General features: G+C 48.1%; 1 long non-coding RNA gene across 1 annotated transcript; it reads right to left on the reverse strand.

Moving 5' to 3' along the window:
- Positions 1–7,701: 7,701 nt before the first annotated feature.
- On the reverse strand, positions 7,702–10,611 carry LOC119147123. The gene is made up of 3 exons (XR_005103951.1): positions 9,255–10,611; positions 8,890–9,016; positions 7,702–8,024 (listed from the first exon to the last, which is right to left on the reverse strand). It is a non-coding gene; the product is annotated as an uncharacterized LOC119147123 (long non-coding RNA).
- Positions 10,612–10,808: the final 197 nt, after the last annotated feature.

The following is a 10,808-nucleotide window of genomic DNA, read 5'->3' on the forward strand; positions in this document are numbered from 1 at the left end:
GTGGCCTGGGGTCTCAACCCAGGAGGACTTCACAGGGTTTGCTGAGGGGTCGAACAGAGGGAGGTTTTGTTTCCAAGCTCTGATCTCCAGCTGTATCTGAAAGCACAGAGCAATCCCACAGCAAAAGAGCCGTCCAGGGCAATCCCGGCACAACCTTGCTGGAGCCCAGGGAGCCATCACCGAGGCTGGCTTTGTCCTACAACCTTCCATGAGATTCTTCACTTGTGGCCCTTCTCACAAGCACTGTCATTTCTCCCTTCTTTCTCCTTCTGCAAAGGAAGAGGATTTAAAGGTTGAACCCTGCTGAGAAATAAAATAATCATAGGTCCCTTGAGACACAAAGTACAGCTACAACCAACTACATGAGTGGGAAAACAGCTTTCCTACATGTTGGGGCAGGTTTGGCAGTTAGGAAAATATTTCTCAGCTGAACACTCTCCCTCTGATTTGGATTAATAGCTTGGGTCCAGCTTCACCCCTCCCATAACAAATAAATTTTAAAACATAACTAAACTGAGAGAAGAAGTATCTGCTGGATGTGTTTCTAACGCTGAAATTTCCCCTCCTGTAAAGCATTTCTCTTTTAAAAGCTCTTTATCTCTTCACAGCTCATTTTCCTTGGATTTTATAGACATACCTGTGCTGAGCACATGGGGACAACTAAATTTTCATGTTGCTTTTAATGTGATGACATACACAAGATACACAAGACTGTGAAGAAGGCGAGCTGTTCCCAGCGAACATTTTATTTCTGCTTCTGAATTATCCATGAGGAGACCTAGAGTGTTTTTTTATGTAGTCAGCTATTAGTCAAAATTATTTGACACTCCACTTGTTCTCATTTCACGCTGCTGCTGGTCATCAGCCTGCAAGGCAACCCCCCCCCCCGCCTGCATCCGCAGCCCCTCTGCCACTGTCACTGGTTCCTCCTGCCCATCGCTTTTATCCAGGGAGATGGAGGTTTGTTGCATGGGGTTTCTTCAAATACATTCCCATGGTTTAGGGATCCTCTCCCACTCTGGAGAGGACCCTGTGCTGGGATTAAACCGCTGGCTGTGTTGGAGCACTGAGGGAAGTTACTAAACAAGAACTCAATATATCCTTTGTACTTCTCTTAAACTAATAAACAATAAGTGTTCTCTTCAGGGTAAAGGAACAGCTAATAAAATACAGCCTCTGCCTTTCAGCCCCAGTAAAATCCCAGCAAGTCAATGCCGAAGTGAACCTTAAATTCAAGCATTGAAATTGATGTCGAAATGCCAGCCCCCCCAAACACGAGAAGAATACAGGGATTTTCTCAATTTGCCTGGGAAGAGCCAGGGGTTGGAGGGCTTGCTCTTTGCCATTGGGTGGATCAAAATATTTCACCTAAAACCCGGCAGTTAAAAATCAGGTCTTTGGTCTCCTGCAGAGGAGTCATCAAGCAGTTGTCAGCTCCAGGTGCATCATGCGTTTAGACAACCTTTATCCACGTTTTAGCTATACAGGGGCAAAATGCAGCCTCTGCTCCACAAATGAAACACTTTGGTGGTGCCCTTTGCTCTTGCGTGGTCTCTGAAGATGGGAGGAAAGAAAGTAAAGATGGAGAATAGAGGGGGACATGCAGCTCCTTTGAGGTAACTCTCCCGTGTGGCAGAGATCCTCTCTCTGGATGGAGAGCCTGGACCATGCCTTGGGGAGGAGACAACTGATAAATGGGCAGCGAGGCCAGCATGCCCGCAGGCCACGCTGCGTATTGCTTGTGCTGCTCCACAGCCCTGCGGCGTGGCCAGTAAACCGCGGGAGAGGACAGGAAAGCTGCCACCAGATGCAGAGAGTCTTGTGATACCAAGTGCAAACTTTAATCCCATTTTTGAGGTGGGAGGTGATGCACCATCCCAATCCAGACCTGGCAAAGCCAGGCCTTGCACCGCTGTGGGCTCCTGGTGCACAGCTGGGCTGCACAAAGGGGTTTGCCCGGGGCTCACAGTCCCAGCGCTCTCAAAGTGGGCCCAGAGGGGTGGTGGAAGGAGGGTACGTGCTATGCTCGGCCAGGCAGCATGTGCCATTTTGCACAGTGGAAAGGAGAGTGTGCATGTTCCCTGACTACATGTCACTGAAAATTTCTGATTCTCCTTTGCTCAGGCTGACAGCCGGCTTGCTTGGTTTGGTGAAAGGAGGAGGAAGCAGAGGAGCAGACCATGGAGAATCTGCCTGGCAGAAGCCCAGTCCCAAAGCATCATGTTTTCCAGCACCAGGGGTGGTGTGTGCTGTTCTCCTTGGCTGCTTGGGCATCTGAAACACAAAGCCTAGGGACTGGCCTCCTGGAAACCTCCAAGGGCATCTCTCTGAGAGTCTTTTCATCAGAGGGACACTCCTTTTTTGCATCTATCTCCTGGCAGCCCCCTTGGTCCTTCCCCCTTGCTGCTGATCTGCTGGCACCAGGAGGGTGGCTGATGATAGCTGGCAGGAGCATGGGCATGAGTCTGAAAGCTGGAGAGAAACGGGAAAGACGCAGCATTAGTTATGATGGCTCGGGACCAGCTGGAACTGTTGTGCTGAGTTAACTGAGGAGAAAACAGCTCGTGGCTCAGGGACAAGGTGGCCTGGGGGGCTTGGTGAGGGATGCCAGTTGACAACCACCACCACGTGCCAGACCTCTGCCTTTCCCCAGCTTCAGCCCTGGAGCATCACCCCGGTGTCACCACAGATGCAGCTTGGATAATGGGACAACAGAGCGAGCCCACTGGAAACAGAAGTGTTTTACTTTGAAGCCCTGCCATCACACATGGGCTCCCAGCCTGGCAGGGTTAGAGCTGCCTTCTTAGCTAAATTGGGAAATTAATTACCCTGAGCCGCACCTCCAAGTGAATGATGGGCAGCTCGTTCTCAGCAACACTTGGTCTTGAGCGACTAAATCTAGCTCAGTGAAGCAGCCTGGAGCCTGGTCGCTTGGCGTGCTGCAGGGCTGTGGCTTTCAGTAGGCAGGACATCAAGGGAAACCCTGTACATCAAGGTCTGAAGTACCTGGAGCTCTTGTTAGCTGGAGAGCTGGGCTGGGGTAGTGGCAGACGCACATCAGGCGGGAGCTTCTGTTAGGGGTACCAGCATGGCTATTTAAACTCTTTAAATGGAAATGGACAAAAACTATTAAAATAAATGGCACTGGTTTTACGTTTCTTGTTGCCTCTGCTTCAGGCTGTTGATTTATGGTTAGTTTGCATTCACAGATAGTTTGCATTTTTGGAGTGTTTCCTTTCAGAGCTGTAAAAGGTCAGCCTAAAAAAATGTGGTTTGAGCCTGTTTTGATTCCGTGGCAAGGGATGCATTCCCCTGTGAGTCAGAGAGCTTCAGAGTTAAGCAATAAATGGGTCCCTTTTATAGCCACTTTCAGATTTCCCCTTCTGCTGTAAATCTGTGTACAGGTAAGTACGCTCCCAGGGCAGCCCAGGCAGTAGGACACCCCACCCCACCCCCCCACCTCCTATTTCACAGCCCCAGAAAAATTGTACATGTATTTCACGGCTCTCTGCCTTGGCCTTTTTCCCAGTAAGCAGCTGCATTCAGGGACCTGATTTTTGTTTATTCCTCTGCAACCTGTGTGGTTGTTTACATGAAGGCAAAGGGTATGAAAAAAAGCTATGAAACCAGAACAGGGGAAAAAAGGGAAAAGCTCCCTGGAGTTGCAGTTGGATGCACTGACTGCACCTGGTTGGGTTCAGGCATATTTGCTTGCTCCTGAAGCTGTTCGTCACCTGATGGTGGTAATATTTTCCTACAGATTATATGGGATTTGCCTTATGGGGTTCTTTTTATTTCTACCAAGCAGACAGCATTTCCAGATAAATGGCTTATCTGGCCTGGAGCAGCACAAGCCGAGGGGCACTATTGCTCTGTGTGGGTAATTTTGTGGATTTTTCCCCCCAAAATGTTATTGCTTTGAAAGAGAGCTGAGAAAGCAGAGCCAAAATCCTTGCCTAGACCTGGGTGGCTTGCTTGTGTGCGATGCTTACCTAGGCAGCTTATGTGAGCTACTGATGAGGATGCATCAGACTGTCCATCGATACCCTCTGCTCTTGCTTTTCATGAGATAAGGATAAGCTCAGCAGGAGCAGGGTAAGACCAGTGGTGCTTGCCTTGGGAAGACCCACACAGGCAGCTATGCCCACCAGCAGCCTGGTGTTACATACCCACCACCCTCGCCTACACCACGGCTACAGTAAGTATAAGCTGCTGGCTAGAGATCTCCTGAACCTGGGCCATAAGAAATCCTGTCTTTCTGAAGGAGAAGACACTTAAATTAGGTCCTTACTCAGAAAGGCAATGGCACCTAGAAGGGGAACATGCAATATAGAGAATGAAGCTTTGCAGCGCAGCTTTGGAAGGAAAAGGCTGCCCTGAGATGTCCACCAAAAATTCTGCACGGCAGGCAGGGACCCTCAGGTCAGCCCCACGGGTTCCCCAGACCTTCCTGTAGCCTGAGAAAAGGAAAATGATCTAGATAAACCACCATTTAATCAGAAAACACCCTTTAACCCCTAAGGAATTGTTGAAAATTGTTTCAAAACTAGTTTTTAATGGGAACCTAGCACTGGAATTTAGATTTTTCAACTAAAAAGTGATTGTGTCCCAAATAGACCTTTCTCTTTTTTTGCAGAGGGAGGGAGGAAAAGTTGTCAAAGAAACAAAGTTTGTTTAGTCTGGAGATGAGGAGACCCAGGGGGACCTTATTGCTTCCTACAGCTCCCTGACAGGAGGCTGTAGGCAGGTGGGGGTCGGTCTCTTCTGCCAGATAACAAGGAACAGGAAACGAGGAAACAGCCTCAAGTTGCACCAGGGGAAGTTTAGATTGGATATCAGGACAAATTTCTTCACGGAAAGGGTGGTCAAGCACTGGAACAGGCTGCCCAGGGAGGTGGTGGAATCACCATCCCTGGAGGTGTTTAAAAAAAATGCATAGATGTGGTGCTTAGGGACATGGTTTAGGGGTGGACTTGGCAGTCCTGGGTTAATGGTTGGCCTTTACGATCTTAAAGGTCTTTTCCAACCTAATTGATTCCATGATTCTAAAGTGTTTCTCACAGAAGCAGCTGGGATACGTGACCGCAGTGTCTGGCCCCTTGGAGCTGCAGAAGAGATGTCTCCTTGTCCTCCTTTTCCAAGGAGACTGCATCTTCCAGACATCAGCATTAACCAGAGGACGTCCTGCAGAGTCACCTCCTGGCCAATATTTAGCAGCTGGGAGGTAGAAAAAGAACAAGAACCCAAAGCACCTGAAACCTTTACTCCCAGACAATGTTCCCAAACTGAATCCTGTTCTCCCCTCAAGCAAAATGCATTTAAAATTGCTCCTCTGAAGCACCGTCATAATCCTGAGGGAGGAATTTGGAGGAAGAAGTAAGGAAAGAGATTTTTCACAGTTGTCTGGCTCTGAAACTGAAAGGTATTCGTGCATGGAGGAAAGCACCTTTCTCTGTCAGAAGGAAATAGAAAAAAAATGTTTAAAGATGCTTATGAAATGTAGAGGGCTGCACTTGCCTTCCATCAGGCTGCACAAGTGATGCTGTCAGGGGCTTCCTGGTCGTGGCTGGAGACACGCTGGTGTTTTCCCATGGAGCTCTCACCCCTGCTCTCCCCTGCCCAAAGTCCAGCTCAAATTTTCCATCTTCTGATGGCAAAACAGAAGATGTAGTCTAGAGAAGTGGCGATAAAAAGAACAAAGTAACGGAGAATGATATAAAACCTTGAAACAGAGAAGCAGGACTGGGAAGAGGGTTGTACAAACAGCAAATCTGAGAGTCCCTAGCTAAAACTGATGGCTTGGACCTGTAGCCCACCACTGGTCTCTCACCTAAAAAATGGGAGACTCTCCAGTAAGTCACCCCAGACAGCAGTGCCCCATGCACTGCCTCCCTCTCCTCCATGCTTCTTGCAGTGAGAATCCCATAAAAAACTAGCCACATTTCCTAAAAGCGTTGGCCAGATGGCCATCAGTCTCCCTATCCCGCTGGTCAGCTTGAGCAGCAGCCTGAACCTCTGCTTCCTAATCAAAGACTGTCACACCTTACCACCAGTAAGACATGCAAGAGCACCAGGATGCTATGTGGTCCTTGCTGAGTCATTACAGAAAGTCTTTTTCCTTGAGCCATAAATTGGTGTTGGGGGGAAGGGACATTGTTGGGTACATAAACCAAGTATTAAAGCTTTCTCAAATGAGGAGAAATGGGCATCATACATCAAAAGGTGAGGGGGACGGAGGTGAAGGGGCTGCCCGAGCCAACTTGCACAGCTCCACCCCATGCCCATATGGTAGCTAAGTCAGGAAAAGCAAAATACAGGGAGAAATGCCTCCAGCCAGCCCAGGCCCTGTTGCACCTGGGTGGGATGGAGACACAGGGTGCTGCCACCAGCCCCCACTCCTCTCTGCCTCCGGGCAGGTCCCCCGCGGCAGGGCAGGGGGGGCACCAGGCAGCAGGTATGGCTCTGCGCTCCCATAAGCCTGCCACTTGTGTCTGCTGGGAAGGCACTCCCACCCTCCAAGGAGCCCGTGGGGACACGCTGGGCACACACAGTTCTTGGCCTCTGGGGCTGAAGGGTAGGGAAGGGCCAGTATTCGGCTCTGTTTTTTTCAACACTGGTGAAAAATCACCCCAAAGCAAGAGATCCATCAGAGTCCACACAGCAGCTGCCATCTCAGTACCTGCGTGTGGACGATACCAGGGAGCCAGCAGGCTTTTGCTAGGTGGATTAAAGGCGCAGGAGGAACCAACTCATCAAGGAAACATCACGCTGATAGAAACATCCACAGGAAAACACTTGGGAAATCCACACGCAGTGGGAAAATGACTTTGCTGCTGGTGACGGCATGCCTGCAGACTGGCCATACAGACCTCCGTCCACCTCACCCCCACACTGGCTAAGCCGGAGGATGCGACCGCTATTGCTAGGGACCAGAATAACTTCAAAGTAAGGAAGGCCAAAGGAACAGGGAGTCTCTAGGACAGGGAAGAGAGATGCTAAATTGAACGTGTTCATCTGTGGATGCTGCATTATGCATACAGGGACATGGCTAACCCAGAAGGTAAATCAGGCAATTCGAGCAAGCCGTTTCAATAAACACCAAACAAAGGGAAACTCAATTAAATTTTAAAGGCAACACATTTTCAAATGGCAGGACTAAGCAGAATTTAAGGGTGATGATCGCTGCCAAGTCACTTCGAGCAAACAGGAGGCTATTTGGTTTATCTGTTTGAATGTGCCAACAATTAATTTAGTAATCAGCATGTTCTGAAGGGAGGATTTGAGAGGGTGAGAAGGAGGGCCAGGCCCTCAGTCAGTGCAAATTCGCACTGGCTTGCTACGTTGCAGCCAGCCCTGTGCTCACGGAGAGTTTGGCTCAAGCCCCCTTAGGGGGGGACATGCTGGGGGAGGTGACTTCTCTTTACATAAGGACATTGATGTGCCTCACACACATGCAGATGGTGATGCTTCTCATACCACCCACAGCACAGATGGACTGTCAGTCATCACATTGAAAGTCATTCCAAGAGTGTGCCTACCCCAAGTCCAGCAGGGAAAAATTAAGTGCTCTTTTATCCACTAAATCTACCCTGCCTTACACCGCACAGACAACAGAAGCAAAAATATTGTAGAAATAAGTCTGCTATTTATACAGCTCAGCAGATAAGATACAGCAATAAAGATGTCGAAGTTACCCTTTTATTTAATATAAACTAAATGATATCATGCTTATAGAGTCCCTTTTACCCAAAGATCCCAGAAAGCAGCTACCTCCTTGCTGCTCAGATGAACCAACTTCTGCCCTAAAGAGGTTAAAGGCTCAGAGACCTTGCCAGCCCACCTGCAGTAAATGTGGCTCTGCCTGAGAGCCATCTACACAACAGCCTGCAGGGTCTTAAAATAAATAATTTCCTAATTGTCGTAATTTAATTTGGATCCTGTGAGGTGCTGGTGCCTTGGGACAAGCCATCCACAGACCTGGAGCAGTGGGTTTGCAGAGTCTTAGACAGGGGCAAAAAGGTGGCCTGAAATGGAAGAATAAAAAAATATTTTTTAAAAAAATCAATAGAGAGTTTTGAGAAATATTCCTGTCATACTCTTGCCTTGAGTAACGTTATTTAGTTGTTGAAGACTGGGGTGATAAAGCCAAAAAAATGCCTTTTGCATTATTTCTCACTGAAATCACCTAAGAAATGGTTCAGTTTCTCCTGCAAACATATTTCCTAAGCTGTCTTTTAAAGGGTTTTTCCTTTTTATTTTCTTTCCCTCCACAGTGGCTCTTAAAAATCCCAAGCAATTGTTCTTAAGAATTATTATTTCCCTAAGAAAAGGATCTGCCTAAAAGAATCAGGGGAGTGGAGAAGATATAAAAAATCTCAATTTGAACTCTGCAAACCCAAGTCTTTTGATGAAATATCTCCAGTCATTTTCTGGAGGTGTAACACCCATACTGGGTGACCAGACTGGGCTGCAGCCAGCCAACCACCGCTTGACCCTACTAGCCACAGGCAGTGTGTGAGAAGAAAGAAGACAAAAGCCAGAGAAATCCATAAGGCCAGTAAAAAAAAGTGGAATAATTTTGCTAAGCAAAAGCTAGCCAGTAATAATTTATGACAGGCATGGTTTTTTTCTGGATGAGGTTTAGGATTCTGCAAGCTTGTCAAGGGTTAAAGTGCACTGCATAAGCACTGGAGCTGGTGAGAAGGTGATCAGCTGGTGGCCTAAGATGCCCCAATGGCTGTGCAGAGGGAGATCAGGAGGAGCCAGGTTCTACCCATATGATAACATTGCTCACAGGGAATCACCATCCTCACTGCTTCTCACTTGGCCAATAGCTCAGTGATGTCTTCATGCTGCACCCAGCTGAGGGAGCAAGCTCAGGACACCCACCTCTAAGCCGGTATCCATCAGGTAGATGACGATTCCTGCTTGGAACAAGGGTTTAAAAGCAATGCAGAGGATGCTGATAGTCAATTGGCAGGACACAGGTGATCTCAAAAGGACTATTAAAATATACCTATAAAACCAAAGGGGAAAAAAAAAAAAAAAAAAGGATTTCATTATTAGTTCCCAGTGTATTAGGTTCCTAAGAAGCTGGCAAACAAGTGCTCTAGAAGTTTTCCAGTGTGAGCTCCCACAGGTGCATCACGCCCAATGCCACCTGCTAGGCTGCTTGGAACAAGTCCCTCCCACCACCCAATAGTCCTGGAGACAGTCTGACTGGCTTTTCAGCCCACAACTTGTGCTACTCTAACCTGCTTCCCGCTCTTCCAGGCTGCACCTTCAGAGCAACTGGTCTTCCACTGTGTTGGGCAAGGGGTTGTCCAGTGATGACACGCATCATCTGTAAGTCTCAACTCTCCACAGCCCCGGTGGCAGCACGTCCTTCCCAAGAAACACACCCAAGCCAGGCGGGAGTTGAGCCTCTGTAGAAATGTTTCTATTCTTGGATATGGTTTTTGAGGGTTTGGGCTGTAAGCAAGAGAAAGTAACAGCAGCACCAATTGTGCTGGCTCTATTAAAGTCACTACCAAACATCAGGAGTCCCGTCCCATCGGGAACCCTGTTACCATACGACCTGCAGCTCCTGCTCTAGCACCTCACACATGCAAGCTGGTAAATGCTCCACTCGGTCCTTCCTCATCCTCGTACGTGCTGGTAAGCAGCCCTCCCGCAGCAGCCGTCTGCTCCTTGCGCTTTGGCTAATTAAAACGAGATATGAGACTGCAGCCAGAGGAAATCCTCCTAGATGATCCATCTCCGTAAACACGGCCAATCCCAGCAGCAGCGAGTTTGAGACCAGCTTGCTATTAGCATTCTGCGCTGCCCCCAGAGGGTTTTGGATTTAATCCCAGCTATTTCTCTTCTTCCAGGACAGTGAGGCCAGGCAGCACCACAAAGCTTAATGTATTTGCTTTGGGAGCAAAACCAAATGATGCAATGGTGGAAGGTGCAAGTCTCTTGCACAATACAACTTATCAAAAGAAGCACTATAAGCTTGCCTGAGGAATAAGTTGTTTTGGAAATACAGTAACGCAGCTGGAGCCCTGCCTTCCTGCGCATGTGAGAGAGGCAGCCTCAGCCCCTGTGCATGGAGAGCCTGTATTCATTACAGGACAAAACTGCAAGTAATGCCGGGCAAGCATTCCCCTTCTGATCGATTAACTGGCATTGACAGAGAAAAGTCCCACCAGGTTTTCTTGAAACATCAAGGCTGGAGGCTGTGTGAGAGGATATTCGTGTGAAGCAAGGAAAACAACAGCCCATGGGACAGCAGAGGATCAGGGGCGAAAAACGGAATGGGCCTGGAGAGCACCAATATCACAAAGTTACTAAAAGCAAAGAAAATTCACTAGGGGAAGATGCTAGCACTCCAGAGCAGTTCTTAAGATAGCATAAATCAGCATAACATTACCGTGCCCAATTTATGACTGCCAGCGGTGGGCCCCACGCTCTCAGTGCTGCGTACTCGGGCAGAGGAGGAATTCAGGTATAGCAGTGAGGCTCCAGTATAGACATTCTTACACTGGGCAGGTGCTGGAGGCAAATGGCAACATCGCCATCACAGCTTCAGTGTTCAGCTATCTCAGAATTTGAAAAGGAAAAACCCTTTAATTTTGTTGCCATCTCATAAAATACTCATAGCACTGATGTGATGAGAAAGACGGAACCTGAATGAGTATTTTTGGAAAGCACATTTGATGACCTTCTGGAAAAAGTGAGTCTTTGAATGCAAGAGACTGCTTCATACTAGAGTTAGAGCACAGAAACTCACACAGATGATACTTCATTGCTCTGCAGCCAATTTT

Source organism: Falco rusticolus, chromosome 4, assembly GCF_015220075.1.
Source record: "Falco rusticolus isolate bFalRus1 chromosome 4, bFalRus1.pri, whole genome shotgun sequence".
Taxonomy (NCBI): Eukaryota; Metazoa; Chordata; class Aves; order Falconiformes; family Falconidae; genus Falco; species Falco rusticolus.